The sequence below is a fragment of the Hemitrygon akajei genome, unplaced genomic scaffold (assembly GCF_048418815.1).
Source record: "Hemitrygon akajei unplaced genomic scaffold, sHemAka1.3 Scf000092, whole genome shotgun sequence".
NCBI classification, from domain to species: domain Eukaryota; kingdom Metazoa; phylum Chordata; class Chondrichthyes; order Myliobatiformes; family Dasyatidae; genus Hemitrygon; species Hemitrygon akajei.
The window spans coordinates 1,220,901-1,241,036 of NW_027331978.1; the positions used below are offsets into that span (position 1 = coordinate 1,220,901).

The 20,136-nt window shown below is 43.2% G+C and overlaps 1 pseudogene; it reads right to left on the reverse strand.

The window, feature by feature from the left end:
* Positions 1-16,150: 16,150 nt before the first annotated feature.
* Positions 16,151-20,136, reverse strand: part of LOC140722893 (uncharacterized) — a 29,385-nt pseudogene continuing 25,399 nt past the window's right edge.

Below are 20,136 nucleotides of genomic sequence, written 5' to 3' on the forward strand. Positions count from 1 at the left end.
AATGTAGTTCCTTTAATGGACTCCATGAAACAACTATTTTCTAGATGGAATCCACGTATTTTTTCTTTAATAGGTCGTATTCACGCTGTGAAAATGATGATTTTACCTAGATTTTTATATATTTTCCAAAATATACCTATCTTTTTAACTAATTTTTTTTTCGATCAAATTGACTCTCTTATTTCTTCCTTTATTTGGAACAATAAAAGTCCAAGAATTAATAAGTATCATTTACAAAAATCTAAAAAAATGGTTGACTTGAACTTCCTAATTTAAGACGGTATTAGTGGGCTGTGAATATTAGACTATTATGTTTTTGGTTATATTGGGTTGATAATAACCAAAAATCATTATGGGTTGATTTGGAATTAAAAGTTCTGAAACAATTTTATTTAACTTAAATTTTAGGAGCTCCATTACCTTTACAGCTCTCTAAAATTCCAAATTTAAATCTTTACCCGGTTATTAAACAACCCCTACGGATTTGGGTTCAGTTTCGTTTTTTAAAATTTTTTAAACAATTTAAGTTGTCTAGTTTTTATATCGAAACTTTTCATTTAAACCTTCAACAACTGACCCCATTTTTTCTCCTATGGAAAAATAAAAGGATCCTTTGAAGAGTTAACTAATAAATTTTCTCTCGCTCATGCACATTTTTTGCAATACGTTCAGGTGAAACATTTTTTACAACAATGTTTACCTAAGTTTCCATATTTACAAGAATCTGATTTGTTCGATATCATTTTGAAATTGAATCCCTTAGTGAAAGATTCCATTAGCAGAATTTATAATTTATTTTTATTACAAAAAGAGAACGTATCACTAAAGATTAAACAATATTGTGAGAGAGAACTTAATATGACCTTTGTTAATGAAGATTGGCTTCGAGTTTTGAAAAACGTAAATTCTTCTTCTGTATGTGCCAACCATTGTTTCATTCAATATAAAAATGTTCATGATTATTATTTAACAAAGGAGAGACTATCTGAAATATTTCCTACTATAGACCAATGCTGTGATAGATGTGAAACTAAAGTAGCTACTTTGTCACACATGTTCAGGTCATATTCTTCATTAAAATCGTTTTGAAAATCTTTATTTTGTACAATTTATAAAGCTCTGAAAATTAATTTACAACCTAATAGATTGACTGTTCTATTTGGAATAGTTCCACATCATATTCAGGGTATTTCATCTTCAGATCTACCTGTAATTTCATTTGTTACACTACTGACAAGAAGGGCTATTTTATTAAAATGGAATGATATTTCTTCCCCTACATTAATTGAATGGTTTTCGCAAGGAATGTTATGTCTTAGTTTGGAAAAAATTAGAAGTAGAACTTTTGATCCTCTATTCGATTTTGAGGGAAGTTGGGGTTCTTTTGCCAAATATTATCATTTAATTTGAATTACGCTATATGGTTTCCTTCCAATTTTATTTTTTTATAAATATGAAATGACGGTTGATGTTTCTTATTTTCATATTTAGATGATGGTCAAATGTGTGTTACTTATGTAGTTAGTGTTTTTTTTTCCTAGTTAGATGGGGTTCTTTTTTTCCCTTTTATATATATATTTTTAATATTATATTTTACGATCAGTTCTTTCAGCTTTATTAATTGTATACATATTAATCTATTGAAGTTTTGTATCATTTTATAGCTGTAGAAGATTATGTACCTATAAAAAATTTATAAAAATGAAAAAAAAAGAAAATGCCAAAACAATAACTGTAACAAAGCATTATGGCTGCAGAGAATGTGCAGTGCAGATAGACATATGGTGCAGGATCACGTCGAGTTACATTGTGAGGCCGAGTCCATTTTATCATTCATTTGGCTAATAACCACAGACAGGAAGCCGTCCTTGAGCCGGGTGGTTCGCGCTTTAAGGCTTTTGTATCTCTTCCCCGATGGGGGAGGCGGGTTTGCAGCAAGAATGTCCAGGTTGTGAGGATCTTTGTGTACATGGCCTGCTTTTCCGAGGGAGGGGAAATGTAGGAAGAGTCCATGGAGGGGAGGCTTGTTTCTCTGATGTTCTCTGTTCTCTAAGTTCTCTGCAGTTCCTTGCAGTCATGGGCAGAGCAGTAGCCATACGAACGCGTGAAGTATCGACAAGAAGCTCAGAGATCTCGGCCTTCACCCTGCCTTGTGTAGCTGGATCCTGGTCTTCCTGTCAGATCGCCGGCAGGTGGTAAGAGTGGGCTCCCTCACCTCTGTCTCTCTGACCCTCAGCACACATACTCCACAGGGTTGTCTCCTTGCCCCCTCCTTTACTCTCTGTGCACCCATGACTTCCGTTGCCACCCACAACTCCAATCTGCTAATTAAATTTGCTGACGACACTACACTGACTGGCCTGATCTCAAATAATAACGAGGCAGCCTGCAGAGAAGAAGTCATCACAGTGGTGTCAAGAAAACAACCTCTCCCTCGTTGTGACAAAAACACAGGAGCTGGTTGTGGATCTCAGGAGGAATGGAGACAGGGACCAAATTCAACATTTCCAAGTCTGTTATTGACACAAAATGCACATTTTAATATTGATCATGACACAATGTATTTTATATATCGTTATTAACATAAACATATTTATAGATTGTTACTGACAGAGAATCGTATAATTTATGTTCCGTGTGTTATCTGAATGTACTTGCCTGTGATGCCGCCACAAGTCAGTGTTTCTCTGTACCTGTACCTTCCCGTACTTGTGCACTTGGCAATAAATTCAACAGGACCTGAGAAATCTCAGTGAGATTTGATTAGTGATGATCATCTTGGCAGCTCGGTAGGTCGAATGTATGAGACAGTACACTGTTAAATGCAAAACCCTGAACAGTGTTGATGATCAGAGGGATCTTAGACTCCAAGTTCATCGCTCCCAGAAAGAGACTACACAGATTGACCGGGAGGTTAAGAGGGCAAAGGGCATGGTTGTCTTTATTAGTTGAAGCATTGAGTTCAAAAGTTGGGAAGTTGTGTTGCGGCTGTTACGAGCCTGCGGTCGTACTGTGACTGTTTCTTTAAGAGCGCCGGCGTGAGGAGGCGGGGCTATGACGTCAGTCACAGGCTGACAGCGCTGACTGTGGACTGAACCATAAGAGAGAGAGAGCGATCTGCAGACAGGCAGTCGGCCAGTCTAAAGAGAGAGAGAGAGAGACTGGAAAAGCTGATCGCTTCAGTTAGTCGCATCTGAGGCTTGGAACTCTCCTATGTCCACAAGAGTGGGTTGATAATCGGCACACAGAACCACAACGAATGTGTGTGGCTGTCACTTCGTATAATCCATAGGAGTGGGTTTCGGAATGTCTTGTATTAACCCTTGCCTGGGAAGGTTGTGACAGCTCACTTTCGCTGATAACTCGTATGTGGACGATTCAACGGATAAGAACTTCGTCGACGGTTATTTTGAAGTAACGGCCTTTTCTCTACGTTCCTCCCTGGATCACAAATATCTCCCGACGATCATTTATTCCGTGGATTACTGAACTTTCCTACTTTACCATCTCAAGATTCTGAGCTTTGTTCCCTCAAGCTCGATAGTCTGGGAGTTATATTTACACATATATACACTTAACACTGTTAACTTTATTTCATTTAAGTTTCTATATTATAAGTAGATACTAATAAAGAAAGTGGTTTTAACATCAAAACCAGACTCCAGTGTGAACTCTATTGCTGCTGGTTCGTTTCTAAAACGTTATCGTTCGTAACACAGTTTTATAAAACTAGATAGACCACATCTGGAGTGTCTCATACAGTTCTGGTCGTCCCCATTCTCGGAAGGATGTCGGGGCTTTGGAGAGGGCGCAGAAGAGGTTTACCAGGACACTGCCTGGATTAGAAGGCATGAGTTATAACGAGAGGCTGGACAAACGTGTTGTTTTCTCCAGAGCGGGGCAGGCTGGGGTGAGACTTGATGGACGTTTATAAGATTACGAGAGGAATAGATAGAGTGGACAGACGATATATTTGTCCTGGGGGTTGAAATGTCTGATACATTTAAGGTGAGAGGAGATCTGAGAGACAAGTTTGTTTTTTTCCGCAGAGTAGTTAGTCACCAATCCTGTCACGTGATCCCGTTTCCTGTTCACGTTTTTCTGCAGATCTGCAGCATTTGCGGGTCACTGCTCTACGTGTCCGTGTAGCTTCATCTTTCCCCGTTCAGCCAAGGCAGTGAGATCCGGATCTGTCACGTCCTCTCGTTGTGGTGGACAATATGTTTTTTTCTGCAATATTTTCAGCATGTTTCATTTCACTGTTTTTATCTGCTGAAGTGCTGCCAATGTTTCTGGCTGTCTGACCCATTTATGTGAGAATTTAGACTTTTCTATTTCTTTGCGCTTCTCATAAATGTGTACAGTTTAGTTAAGCTTCACTCCACTACTTCCAAAGCAACAACCCAGTCAGTCAAATAGTTCCACACAATTAAAATAGTTTATTACATCGTTTTTTTTCATTTCGTACTATTTATATAATTTAACTATGTAATATTTATATTATTGTATTAAATCACAATTGTTAAAATCTATTCTACTGCTGCCGCAGAGACAACGAATTCCATGACATATGTCGGTGCTATTAAACCTGATTCTGATATTGATATGGGAGACCCACCACCGGTCACCTGATCCCAGTTACTGCAGATCGTAATGAGAGATTGATTTCTATTTTTTTGCATTCCTCAGAAATGACAACAGTTCTGTTTCCTTCTGCGGTTCCAGAGCTGAAGCTCAGTGTGTCTAATATTTCCACACAATTAAAACGGGGTATTTGTTTATTCTTATTACGTACTGAGACACAGTGAAAATCTTGTCTGACGTACCATCCACACAGATCGATACATTGCAGCAGTACATTGAGCTGATATACGACAAAACACTCACTGTAAACAAAATAATAACTGTAACTAAGCATTCTGGCTGCAGAGAAAGTGCAGTGCAGATAGACATATGGTGCAGGGTCACGTCGAGTTACATTGTGAGGTCGAGTCCATTTTATCATTCATTTGGCTTATAACTGCAGACAGGAAGCCGTCCTTCAGCCTGGTGTTACGCACTTTAAGGCTTTTGTATCTCTCCGTCAATGTGGGAGCGGGTTTGCTGCAAAAATGTCCAGGTTGTGAGGATCTTTGAGTACATGGCCTGCTTTTCCGAGGGAGGGGAAGTGTAGGAAGAGTCCATGGAGTGGAGGCTTGTTTCTCTGATGTTCTCTGCTCTCCAAAGTTCTCTGCAGTTCCTTGCAGTCATGGGCAGAGCAGTAGCCATACGAAGGCGTGAAGTATCGACAAGAAGCTCAGAGACCTCGGCCTTCACCCTGCCTTGTGCAGCTGAATCCTGGACTTCCTGTCAGATCGCCGGCAGGTGGTAAGAGTGGGCTCCATCTCCTCTGTCTCTCTGACCCTCAGCACACATAACCCACAGGGTTGTCTCTTTTGCCCCCTCCTTTACTCTCTGTGCACCCATGACTTGTGTTGCCACCCACAGCTCCAATCTGCTAATTAAATTTGCTGACAGCACTACGTTGATTGGCCTAATCTGAAATACTGATAACAATCGATCAAATGCCTCCTGACAAGGCTCGGTCCAAACAAACTTTTCACCCTTCTTCAGGAGATTGGTCAGAGGAAGAGCGTTAGCAGCAAAGTTCTTACAGAACTTACGATAATATCCATCCATTCCCAGAAACCTTCTAAGAGCCTTCTTAGCAGTCAGAATAGGAACTTGAGAAATTGCCTGGACTTTTGCCCGAACAGGAGCCAACTTGCTTTGCCCAACAACATAGCCAAGACAGGTCACACTGGCATGGCCAAATTCACTCTCAGCCAAGTTAACTGTAAGGCTGGCCTGGGAAAACCTGTCAAACAGCTTTTCTACTGCAGAGATATGCTCTTCTCAAGTGTCACTCCCTGTGACTAAGTCATCAATATAAGCATCTGTGTGTTCTAACCCTCGAATTACAAAATCAATCATTCTCTGGAATGTTCCTGGAGCATTTTTGTATTAAGATATTGTATTCACACAAACCAGATGGTGTCACAAATGCAGAAATTTCTCTACCTCTGTCCGTCAATGGAACACACCAATACCCTTTCAACAGATCTATCTTTGTAAGAAATTAGCTATTCCAACCTTATCGTTGTTTTTGTTACTGCATTTGCCATCCTATAATCAGTGCAAAATCTAACACTACCGTCAGGTTTGGGCACAATAATGCAGGGTGACACCAATCTGATGCTGAAGGACTAATAATACCATTTTCCAGCATATATTCAATTTCTTGCTCAGCCAATTTACACTTTTCTACGTTCATGCGATATAGGTTTTGTTTAATAGGTTTCGCTTGACCAATATCTACATAATGTACCGCGACCGTGGTTTGCTTGGGAATATCCGGAAATAAATCTTTAAACTTCAGAATTAATTCCTTCAGCTGTTGTTGTTGCTTTGGCTGCAGATGAGACAACTTCTTATCAATGTTTTCTGGAACAACCGAGTTCATTAGCCTAACTGGGACCATGTTTGGCTTGTGAAAAGTCTCAGACGAGTCAAATGCTTCATTCTCAGGGTTGCCAGCTTCATATGTTTTAACAACAACACTCACAGATGGTGCCTGCTTGTCAAAATAAGGCTTTATTATATTTATCTGTACCACCTGTGTTAGTTTACGTTGGTCGGGTGTTTTAATAACATTATTCAGATCATTAATTTGAGAGATTATTTCATGCGGTCTATTGAATTTCACCTGAAGTGGATTTGTCAACATTGGAGATAAGGCTAGCACCTTATCTACCACCTGGTATTTTCTTTCGCGAGCCTGCTTATCAAAGCAACACTTCATTTCGTCTTGAGAAATCATTAAGTTTTCTCTACAGGATTGGTGTAATATATTTTTGAAATTCAAAACATAGCCTAACAAGTTAATATGTACATCTCCATCAATCCACTGTTCCTTTAACAAGGTCAAAGGTCCTCTCACTCTATGACCAAATACCAGTTCAAATGGACTAAAGTCCAGTGAATCCTGGACCAACTCTCTGACTGCGAACAAAAACAAATGTATTCCTTCATCCCAGTCTTTTCCATTTTCAACACAATACGTCCTAATCATTGTTTTGTGGGTAGAATGAAAATTTTCTACAGCACCCTGTGATTCCGGATGGTATGCAGACAATATAACTTGTTTAGCTCCCAGTTCATAAACTACCTCCTGGAATAATCCAGATGTAAAGTTACTTCCTTGTTCAGACTGGATTTCTTTAGGCAAACCAAATAAAGTAAAAAGCTTGGTAAGAGCCTTCGCCACAGTTTTAGCTTTAATATTTCTGAGAGGTATTGCCTCTGGGAATCTGGATACAGTACACATAATAGTTAGCAAATACTGATGGCCAGCTTTAGTCTTTGGCAATGGGACAACACAATCCACTATAAATTTTGAAAAGGGTTCACCGAATGCAGGTATAGGCCGGAGTGGGGCCAATGGGGTGACCTGATTAGGTTTACCCACAACTTGATAAATGTGACAGGTTCTGCAGAGGGTCACAACATCTTTCCTCAAATTCGGCCAGTAAAATTATTTCATAATCCTGTTTACAGTTTTATTCACTCCAAAATGTCGACCTAAACCCATACTGTAGGCCATGGTTAAAATTTCAGTCCTATAAACTGTAGGAACTACAACTTGGTGAACAATTGCCCATGCCTCACTCACTTCTATAGCAGGTGGCTTCCACTTCCTCATTAACACTCCATCCTTGAGGTAATACCCAACTGGCATTTTCTTGATCTCATCATCTGAGAGAGCTGATTTTTAAAACTTCAATCTCAGGGTCTGGGTTCTGTTCTGCTATAAACTCCTTCCTTGACAGGGATAAATCTTTCTCATCAGACTTACTACCGGAATCCTGTTGAAACAATGAAGGCAGTAAAGTCCCTGACAAGTCATCATAACCTGAATCCCGATTTTGGCTATAACATATAACAATCATATAACAATCACAGCACGGAAACAGGCCATTCCGGCCCTCCTAGTCCGTGCCGAACTCTTAATCTCACCTAGTCCCACCTACCCGCACTCAGCCCATAACCCTCCACTCCTTTCCTGTCCATATACCTATCCAATTTTACCTTAAATGACACAACTGAACTGGCCTCTACTACTTCTACAGGAAGCTCATTCCACACAGCTATCACTCTCTGAGTAAAGAAATATCCCCTCGTGTTTCCCTTAAACTTTTGCCCCCTAACTCTCAATGGCTATCATGGGTATCAGAATCAAGCTGCACAGACCATCTGCGTCGGCAGACTTTTTAGCCATACTTCGAGTTACTGGGCAGGAAGGCTAAATGTTAAAATCCATCTGTGGGTCGTCAGTGGTTGGCTTAGTTGTCAACTGCACTGCAGGAACAACTTCACCATCTGCCAGGTCATTCCCTAACAGCAAGGTAACATCTTCCACCGGTAAACTGGAGCACAATCCGATTTTAACAGGTCCCGAAACCAACCCTGACTGTAAAGTTACCTTGTACAACGGCACAGAAACCATGCTGCATCAATGCATCACCAAACTTTAGAACACTGTCTAATATAAGTGACTGAGAAGCCCCAGTAACTCGAAGAATTTTCACTGGTACCGGGGTTGACCCCTCCTTTACTAATACAAATCCATCTGACATAAAATGATCGAATCGCTTCTTAACTCGGTCAGACCTCTCAGTCCTTATCTGAGCCTTAACAGAATGTTCAAAACACTATGGGTTTATAGGTGCTTCAACATACTGAACACTGGCATTTGGGACTGCCTTCTTTTCGTTTTTCCTCTTCAGGATGGAACAAATAGCCATCTTATGACCAGCTTTCTGGCAATAGTAACAAGTAAGATTAGAATATTTCTCCTTTAACTGTTTCCCTTCATCCTTACTCTTGCACTAGTCCCAGCTTTAATTTCTGGTTTACCCTGGTGATCCCTGCTACTCTTTTGGAAGCTCTTATTCGGGGTGTTAGGGGTAACCCTACTTAGTAACGGGGTCCAAAATAGACCCCATGAACTCTGCTGCTATTAAGAGAGAGAGGGGGAGGCGTCCAGAGCGATGAGAGAGAGAGAGAGAGAGGGACAGAAACTTCTCGAAAGATGATGCTGGATTTATCAACCTCTGCCTCGTCAAATGGAGGTACCAATTTAACTTCCCGACTGGCCTCAAACTTATCACCAGAGTCTAACACTCGACGCCTTTGCTGCAATCTCTCTATCTTTTCCAGCTCAAACAGCCTCTGTCTTTCTGCTTCCTCCCTCTATTTTTTCTGCCTCTTCTCTCTGCTTTTGTGCCTCTCTAGCCTCAAACTGCCTCTGCCTTTCCGCAGCCTCCATCTTTAATTTTTCTCACTTGTACTGGAGCTCAAGCTCACTAGGTTTACTTTCAGGAAACACCTCCAACTCCTCCACTTTAAACACATCTGTGCCCTCCTGATTGTCAATTTCACCTTATCAAGTTTTAACCTTTTGGCAATACTGAACAACTCAATCGTTCTGGCGTCCTCTAATGCCTCAGAGGTTGGTGCTTCCAAACATCTATCAGCATCCATTGCTGCTGATTTTCCACACACAAATCAATCAAAAGGGATTTCCCCAATGAAATTGATAATAAATCAATACGTCCCCAAATTTGTTCATATCCCGGACGCAGGCCCCAATTTTGTTATGAATCGCAACGCTTTAGACACGAATCAGCAGCAATAAACTACACTTGGAGTCTGTTTTTGATGTTAAAACTACCTTTATTAGGATCTACTTATAATATAGTGTTACGTACCCCGTAACTGGGTGTCTTACCAGCAAAGATAGAAGTATCCGTTGGAGTCTGGTACTATTATCAAAACAGTGTTTATTAGTAAAATATACAAATCAATATCAACAATGCAAATATACAGATAATACACGTTAGCAATATTAAACCTAAAAGTGTGGGTATAATAATAATCAATAATAAACAAGCTCTATCGATGTCTAGGGGATAATGAATTGTCATATGTGAATATAATGTTCAGTTCAGTTCATACAGGCTGAGGTAGTTGTTGGTCGATGTGTTGTAATGGTTGGAGAGAGAGAGAAAGAGAGAGAGCGAGCAAACAGTGACAGCCAGTCAAACCTTCATTTACGTTCTTGATCCGTCGATGTGTTGTTGTGGCCATTCAGGTATGACCCCTCTGTCCTTTAGCTAGACCGTTCTGCTATGGTGGACTCGTCACCCAGGCAAGGGTGGACACACACACAAGGCCCCACCGGCCTCGCTATAAACACTGAGTTAAAATTGACCAATCCTTCGTTCGGTCTCCGATGCCCCACACTTTCTCGTGGGTTCCAACACTTCAGCAGTGCTCACTAGTGTGTCTCTTGGTGCGTCTGATCGGTGTCTCCCCAGACCTCACTTTTATCCCTACTCACTGGGTCTCAGGTGTCAATCAGTTTTGAATGGCTTAGCCCATCAAACCAGCCCACTCCGGCTGTCCACTGAGGAATTTTAATGAACAGAATAGTAACAAGTAAACAGCCCTCTCCGGAGCCATAAGTCTTACAGGAGTCGTAATATGGTGGAACAACAAGTCTCTTCCTCCCTGTGTTACTCTCCCTTATCTGAAGCAAATATTCCAGTCCAAGTATGTTTTTGTTCCATCTCTTTCTCTCTCATTAGCAGCCTGGCAAGAGTAACGGTTTGTAATTCTCCCAGGGGAGGGGGACATGGGCAACCCTGCATCCTTCTGCCCATCAAAGCTGTTCATCCTTCGTAACACCCCCATCCTTCTAGGAATTTTCACCAAAGGGGAACATTAACTAGTACAGCGTTTTACAGGATTACAGAGTTTAGCAAAAAAAACACGGAAGTGTTCTTAACTATAAAGCAATACAGATATACCTTCACTTAGCATCTAGATAAACAGTCAGCGATTACATTGTCACTTCCTTTAATATGTTGCATCTGAATATCAAACTCTTATAGCATCAGACTCCAATTTAATAATCTCCTGTTTTTATTGTTCATGTTAGCCAGGAATACCAAAGCGTTGTGATCTGAATAAACAATTAAAGGTCTTTGTGCTGAACAAATGTACACTTCAAAATGTTGCATTGCCAAAAAAAAGTGCCAACAATTCTTTTTCTATGGTAGAGTAATTCCTCTGGTGCACATTGAACTTCCGAGAGAAATATACTACCGGGTGTTCCACCCCATCCCCTGCTTTCTGCAATAGGACTGCCCCTGCAGCCTCATCACTTGCATCAGTCGCCAGGGAGAAAGTTTCTAACAAGTCAGGTGCCTTTAACACAGGGTGATGGCACAGTATGGTTCTTAACTTGTCAAAAGCATCCTGACAAGAATTGTTCCACTCAAATTTTTCTTCCTTCTGTAGGAGTTTTGTAAGCGGGAGGGCGATATCAGCAAAGTTCTTACAAAATTTTCGATAGTACCCCACCATGCCCAAAAATCTTCTTAAGGCTCTCTTATTTGTTGGTAGAGGAACCTCAGAAATAGCCTGTACTTTTGCCTGCACAGGAGCCAACTGCCCCTGCCCTACCACATACCCCAAGTAGGTGATTGTGGCATGCCCAAATTCACTCTTTGCAAGGTTCACTGTAAGTTGTGCTGCAGACATTCTTTTGAACAGGTTTTCTACAGCCTCAATGTGCTCATCCTAGGTGTCATTCCAAACTACCACATCGTCAATATCGGTCTTGGTATTTGTTAACCCTTTTATCACCATGTCAATCATCCTCTGGGATGTCCCTGGTGCATTTTTCATTCCGAACGGCAAGACGTTGTACTCGTAAAACTCGGATGGGGTGACAAAGTCTGGAATTTCTCGAGCCCTGTCCGTTAAAGGAACGCACCAGTATCCCTTTAACAAGTCAATCTTAGTGATGTACCTCGCTTTCCCGATTTTATCAATGCAATCTTCCACCCTAGGGATAGGGTAAGCATCTGTCTGCGTGACAGCATTTACCTTTCTGTAATCGGTACAGAATCTTATGGTACCCTCTAGTTTCGGTACTACCACGCAGGGAGAGGCCCACGCAGAAAAGGATTCACGAATTATACCAGCAGCTAGCATATGTTCAATTTCTTTTTCTACTGGCTTTCTCTTTTCCAAATTCATCCGGGAAGGGGATTGTTTAATAGGCTGGTTCGAGGTAACGATGACATCATGCTCTGTTCCTTTACACCTCCTTGGAACATCTGGACATAAATCTGTATGCCGTTTAATGAGCTGTGTTAACTGCTCTCTTTGTTCAGGCTCTAAGTGATTGACTTTATCAGCAAGGTTGGCTAGAATAACTGAGTTCTCTAGTCTGGTGGGTATTATACTTATCTTTTCAAAACGCTCTGGGTCCTCCTCAACACTCTTCTCTGCCTCATCAGTTTTCGTGACTGCAGCGACCTCCGCGGGGGTCGTTTCATGATAACCTTTCAGCATGTTTACATGAACCAACTGGTTCGGCTTGCGTCTATCAGGGGTTTCAATCACATAGTTCAGCGAGTCTATTTTCTTAACTACTTTGTATGGTCCTTGAAACCTCGCCTGTAGGGGGTTGGTAACTACAGGGAATAGGACCAAGACCTTATCGCCCACGTGAAATTCTTGCTCTCGGGTACGTTTGTCATACCATTGTTTCATTCTCGTCTGGGAGTCTTTTAAATTTTCCTTTGCCAAGGCGCATACTTTATGGAGTCTTTCCCGGAATTTTAAAACATAGTCAATCACACTGACTTGAACGTTCGGGCTAGACCACTTCTCTTTAAGTAGGGTTAAAGGTCCTCTGGGTCTGTGACCAAAAACGAGCTCAAACGGACTGAACCCCAGAGATTCCTGAACCGTGTCCTCACTGCAAATAACACAAGTGGTAATGCATCATCCCAGTCTCGAACGTCTTCCTGACAGTAAGTTTTGATCATAGTCTTTAATGTAGCGTGGAATCTTTCCAACGCTCCTTGAGATTCCGGATAGTACGCAGAAGCTAAAATTTGTTTAACTCCCATATGTGTCATCATTTGCTGAAATGCTCTGGATGTAAATGTACTCCCCTGATCCGATTGTATTTCCTTAGCCCCACTGTGGTAAAGAATTTAATGAGGGCCTTCACCACCGCAGGGGTCCTAACATTCCCCGGAGGCACAGCCTCTGGAAATCGTGTAGCGGCACACATCATGGTCATGACGTACTGCCGCCCAGTCGTTGTTCTAGGCAAAAGTCCCACAAAATCCACAATGATTCGGGAGAAAGGCTCCTCAAAAGCGGGTATCGGTCTGAGAGGTGCCTTGGAGATAACCTGGTTCGGCTTTCCTACCACCTGACACGCATGGCACCTTTTACAATAGTCAGCAATATCCTTCCTCATTTTTGGCCAATAGAAATCTTTCATAACCCTATCCACTGTCTTCCTTACTCCCAAATGTCCACCTAAAGGTCCCTTGCGAGCTAAGTTCAAAATTTCATCCCGATACACCTTCGGTACTACCACCTGATGTCCCACCGCCCAGTCATCATCGACCAGCACCGTGGTCGGCCTCCACTTCCTCATCAACACTCCCTCCTTCAGGTAGTAACCCTCTGGTTCTTTATCCAGCTCTGTCTCAGAAAGAACTGACTCTCTCAATGCCACAAGCTCCTCGTCACGTCCCTGCTCCTTTATAAATTCTCTCCTTGCTAAGGGTAGGTCTACCTCCTCTCCTTTACCCTCTTTCACCTCCCTATTCTCCGCTTTACCATCCCCTAACCCCTCTTGGTACAGGGTCGGTAAAAACGTCTCAGCCAAATCAACACTGGACTCATTTAAACTGTCTTCTTTCTCAGCCACCTTTCTCGACATGCTGCAAGTGATTGCGCATGCGGGATAGATCTAAGAATCCAGGGGCGTGACCTCAGCCCTCACAGGCTTGCTTGTCAGTTTCACTGCTGAACACATGTCACCACCTGCTAAATCATTACCAAGAAGGACGTCCACGCCGTCTCTTGGTAATTCTGACTGCACCCCTACTTCGACTGGTCCAAATACCAGGTCACATTTAAAAATGATCCCATGCAAAGGCACAGCTTCTGTCCCTTTTCCTATACCTCTTAAAACTACCTCTCCAGTCTCAGGACCTAAATCTAGCACCTTACTTAGGATCAATGACTGATCAGCCCCAGTATCTCTCCAGATTCTCACTGGAACTGGGGTCTCTCCTTCTTTCACAGACACCGTCCCTTCTGAAATAAATTTCTCACGCCCGTCTCGTACTCTATCTACCTTTGCCTTCCTCGTCGATTTGCTGATCGACTGCCATTTTCCCTTTTCCTGTCTCCTTATTCGGAGCAAAGCACTTAGATGCAATATAACCAACCTTTCCACAATTATAACAGGTCAAGCCAGGAACCTTCCTGCCAGCCTGCTTGTCCTGCTTCTTACCTTTACCACTAGCTTCCGGCTTATTCTCTACCTTAGCCGGTGGACTTTCTTTACCGTCCCTACTGCCTTTCTGGTAACTCTTATTTGAGGAAAACTTTGTCTTGTGGGTTAGGGCATATTCATCTGCGAACCTGACAAATTCTGATATAGGCTTATTCGGCTGCTCGTTCAGATACATCCTGATATTATGCGAAACACAACCTTTAAATTCCTCAATCAGAATTAACTCCCTGAAACGATGGAAATCCTCCTCCACCTTTTCTGCAGCACACCAGCGATCCAAGAGCACACCCTTTTCATAGGCAAACTCTGCATACGTCTGATTCCACAGTTTCTTTAAATCTCTGAACTTTTGTCTATACGCTTCAGGTACCAACCCATAGGCCCGAAGGATATCCTCCTTTACTTCCTCATAATCCTCAGGCACGTCCATGAACAACGCCGCATATGCCCGTTGAACCTTACTTTTTAATGCACTTTGTAACACCACCACCCACTGATCTCTGGGCCACTTCGGATTCACTGCCACCTTTTTAAAATGCAAGAAGTAACTATCAACATCCGTCTCCTCGAACGGAGGTACTAACCTAAACTCCCTACTAATATTAATCTCCTCTCTTGAGCCTTCCCTTCGGTCTTTTCCCTGTTCCTTTAACCTCTCCATGTCCAGCGCATGCTGCCTATCTCTCTCCTTTTCCCTTCCCTCCATCTCCCTTTCAGCCTTTCCTTCTCCCTTTGTGCCTCCCAGGCAGCTCTTTCCCGCCCCCTTTGCGCCTCTAACTCCTTTAGCAGGATCTCATTCTCCCTTTTCTTCTGTTCCGCATCCAACCTTAATTTTTCCAACTCTAACTGAACCACCCCAACAACTGGTTTCTTTTCAGGGATAAGTTCCAATACCCCTGGCGTGAACACACCCTCGGATATATAATACAGGGCTATGGCCCTCTGTATCTCCTACTTTTTCATTGACGACTTCACCTCTGGGAGATTTAAACATTTCACAATATTCACCAAGTCCGTCTTTTTGGCACTCTCTAGCGCCTTCAAAGTCGAGTTTTCTATAAATTCATCTATATCCATCTTTGCTGGTTTCCCATCTGGTTACCCACGCAACCAGAACAAATAATGGACTTAAAGCCCGATTCACTGGCCCCCCAATTTGGTATCAAATCTCGAGACGAGGCCCCAATTTGTTACGTACCCGTAACTGGGTGTCTTACCAGCAAAGATAGAAGTATCCGTTGGAGTCTGGTACTATTATCAAAACAGTGTTTATTAGTAAAATATACAAATCAATATCAACAATGCAAATATACAGATAATACACGTTAGCAATACTAAACCTAAAAGTGTGGGTATAATAATAATCAATAATAAACAAGCTCTATCGATGTCCGGGGATAATGAATTGTCATATGTGAATATAAAGTTCAGTTCAGTTCATACGTACTGAGGTAGTTGTTGGTCGATGTGTTGTAATTGTTGGAGAGAGAGAGAGTGAGCAAACAGTGACAGCCAGTCAAACCTTCCTTTACAATCTTGATCAGTCGATGTGTTGTTGTGGCCATTCAGGTATGACCCCTCTGTCCTTTAGCTAGACCGTTCTTCTATGGTGGATTCGTCACCCAGGCAAGGGTGGACACACACACAAGGCCCCACCGACCTCGCTATAAACACTATGAGTTAAAATTGACCGATCCTTCATTCGGTCTCCGATGCCCCACACTTTCTCGTGGGTTCCAACACTTAAGCAGCGCTCACTAGTGTGTCTCTTGGTGCGTCTGACGGGTGTCTCCCCAGACCTCTCTTTTATCCCTACTCACTGGGTCTCAGGTGTCAATCAGTTTTGAATGGCTTAGCCCATCAAACCAGCCCACTCCGGCTGTCCACTGAGGAATTTTAATGAACAGAATAGTACCAAGTAAACAGCCCTCTCCGGAGCCATAAGTTTTACAGGAGTCATAATATGGTGGAACAACAAGTCTCTTCCTCCCTGGGTTATCTCTCCCTTATCTGAAGCAAATATTCCAGTCCAAGTATGTTTTAGTTCCATCTCTTTCTCTCTCATTAGCAGCCTAGCAAGAGTAGTGGTTTGTAATTCTCCCAAGGGAGGGGGACATGGGCAACCCTGCACCCTTCTGCCCATCAGAGCTGTTCATCCTTCGTAACAATAGTAACTTAAACAAGATATACAGAAGTTAACAGTATTATGTGTATATATGTGTGTAAATAAAACTCCGAAACTATTGAGCTCGGGGGAAACAAGGCTTGGAGTCTTGAGATGGTAAAGTATGAAAGTTCAGTTCAACCACAGAATAGGTGATGAGAGAGATATTTGTAATCCAGGGTAAATGTCAAGAGAAGGCAATTATGTCGAATTCCACAGGTTCCATGGTCGTAAAACAAGAGAACAGTCACTGTAGATTTTATCTGTCATCTTTCCAAATTCACATACTAATTATCACCCAAAGTGACTTGTCACAAGGGGTATCGTCTTCAAATGAATTACCACACCACACCCAGGCAAGGGTTGACACATCAGTGGTCTTCACAGGATACCCCAAATCAGATCCACTCCTATAGCTCAAACAAGGTAACAACCACACATTTGATGTATGCTGAATTGATAATTAACCCACCCTTCTGGGCATAGGAGAATTCCAAACAGTGACCCTTGGCCACTAGTTCCCTGGTTTCGATCCTTCCATCTTTCCTCCTTCGTCTACGTCTGACTCTGAGTGTCTGTGTCCTCAGTTAAAACTAAACAAACTGCGAGCGATGTAAACAAGCTGCAAGTCAGACTGATTCACCTTCTTAATCTCTATCTCTCCCTCTCTCTCGAAATAACAGTCCACAACAAACAAAACCTAGGGATTCATAACAACGGCCACTCCCCATTGTGAAATGACTGGTATGCCAGTAGTTGAGATGACAGAGTGAATCCTTACCCACATTCTCAGCAGGTGAACAGCTTCTCCCCAGTGTGAACTTGCTGATGTCTCTGTAGTGTGGAAGAGCAAAGGTATCTCTTCCCACATTCTGAGCAAGTGAACAGCTTCTTCCCAGTGTGAATTTGTTGATGACTCCGTAGGTCAGATGACCGAGTGAATCTCTCCCCACAGACTGAGCAGGTGAATAGCTTCTCCCCAGTGTGAACTCGCTGATGACTCTGTAGGTTGGATGGATCAGTGAATCCCTTCCCACAGACTGAGCAGGTGAATGGCTTCTCCCCAGTGTGAACTCGCTGATGACTCTGCAGGTTGGATGGATCAGTGAATCTCTTCCCACAGACTGCGCAGGTGAATGGCTTCTCCCCAGTGTGAACTCGCTGATGACTCTGCAGGTTGGATGGATCAGTGAAACTCTTCCCACATTCTGAACAGGTGAACGGCCTCTCCCCAGTGTGAATTCACTGATGACTCTGTAGGTTGGATTGATCAGTGAATCTCTTCCCACAGACTGAGCAGGTGAACGGCCTCTCCCCAGTGTGAACTCGCTGATGACTCTGGAGTTGGGATGACTGAGTGAATCCCTTCCCACATTCTGAGCAGATGAACGGCTACTCCCCAGTGTGAACTCGCTGGTGTCTCTGTAGGGTGGATGAATGAGTGAATCTCTTCCCACAGACTGAGCAGGTGAACGGCTTCTCCCCAGTGTGAACTCGCTGATGACTCTGTAGTTGGGATGACTGAGTAAATCTCTTCCCACATTCTGAACAGGTGAACGGCTTCTCCCCAGTGTGAACTCGCTGATGACTCTGAAGGTTGGATGAGTGAGTGAATCCCTTCCCACAGACTGAGCAGGTGAATAGCTTCTCCCCAGTGTGAACTCGCTGATGTCTCTGTAGGTTGCATGACAGAGTGAATCTCTTCCCACAGACTGAGCAGGTGAATGGCCTCTCCCCAGTGTGAACTCGCTGATGTCTCTGTAGCTGGGATGACTGAGTAAATCTCTTCCCACATTCTGAACAGGTGAACGGCTTCTCCCCAGTGTGAACTCGCTGATGACTCTGTAGGTTGGATGGATCAGTGAATCCCTTCCCACAGACTGAGCAGGTGAATGGCTTCTCCCCAGTGTGAACTCGCCGATGACTTTGTAGTTGGGATGACTGAGTGAATCCCTTCCCACATTCTGAGCAGATGAACGGCTTCTCCCCAGTGTGAACTCGCTGATGTCTCTGTAGGCTGGATAACTGAGCGAATCTGCTCCCACAGTCTGAGCAGCTGAATGGCCTCTCCCCAGTGTGAACTCGCAGATGACTCTGTACTTGTGATAACTCAGAGAATCTCTTCCCACAGACTGAGCAGGTGAACGGCTTCTGCCCAGTGTGAACTCGCTGGTGTCTCTGTAGGGTGGATGAATGAGTGAATCTCTTCCCACAGACTGAGCAGGAGAATGGCCTCTCCCCAGTGTGAACTCGCTGATGACTCTGTAGTTGGGATGACTGAGTAAATCTCTTCCCACATTCTGAGCAGGTGAACGGCTTCTCCCCAGTGTGAACTCGCTGATGACCCTGTAGGTTGGATGGATCAGTGAATCCCTTCCCACAGACTGAGCAGGTGAATGGCTTCTCCCCAGTGTGAACTCGCTGATGACTGTGTAGTTGGGATGACTGAGTAAATTCCTTCCCACATTCTGAGCAGATGAACGGCTTCTCCCCAGTGTGAACTCGCTGGTGTCTCTGTAGGGTGGATGAATGAGTGAATCTCTTCCCACAGACTGAGCAGGTGAACGGCCTCTCCCCAGTGTGAACTCGCTGATGACTCTGTAGTTGAGATGACTGAGTAAATCTCTTCCCACATTCTGAACAGGTGAACAGCTTCTCCCCAGTGTGAACTCGCTGATGACTCTGCAGGTTGGATGGATCAGTGAATCTCTTTCCACAGACTGAGCAGGTGAATGGCTTCTCCCCAGTGTGAACTCGCTGATGACTCTGTAGTTGGGATGACTGAGTGAATCCCTTCCCACATTCTGAGCAGATGAACGGCCTCTCCCCAGTGTGAACTCGCTTATGTCTCTGTAGGCTGGATAACTGAGTGAATCTCTTCCCACAGACCAAGCAGATGAACGGCTGCTCCTTTGTGCGAACTCGCTGGTGATGCATTAGGTCAGATGACTGAGTGAATCCTTTCCCAGAAATTCAACAGATGATCAGCCTCTGCCCAGTGTGGTGCGAACTGACTGGTGTGTCCACAGGTGGGAAGACCAACTGAATCCTTTCTCACACACAGAACAGGTGAATGTCCTTGCCCAGTGTGAGCTTGCTGATGTACCTTCAGTTGAGAAGACCGAGTGAATTATTTCCCACTGTCTGAGCAGGTGAAAGGCCTTTCTCCTGTGTAAAATGATGGGTTGCCAGTTGGTCAAATGACCGAGTGAATCCTTCCCCACAGTCTGAGCAGGAAGGATGGTCGATAGGATCCCTTGTTCCACTTCTTAAATATCTAGACAGAGACAACAAAACTGGTGTGCCGTGTTTGTGCTTCCTGGAGACAAATTCCTTCTCATTTTTAACCTGTAAAAAGATTTACAAAATCCATCAATGGGTTTAGGACAACATTTCAGATGAGATTACAAGGTTTGATCTGATATCACACTGATACAGTGAGGTTCAACACAAGTTAGAAGAGATATCATCTCCTGACTGGGCAGAGTGCTGGTTTCTGGAATGACCATCAATTCCCTGATGCTCTTCCTGT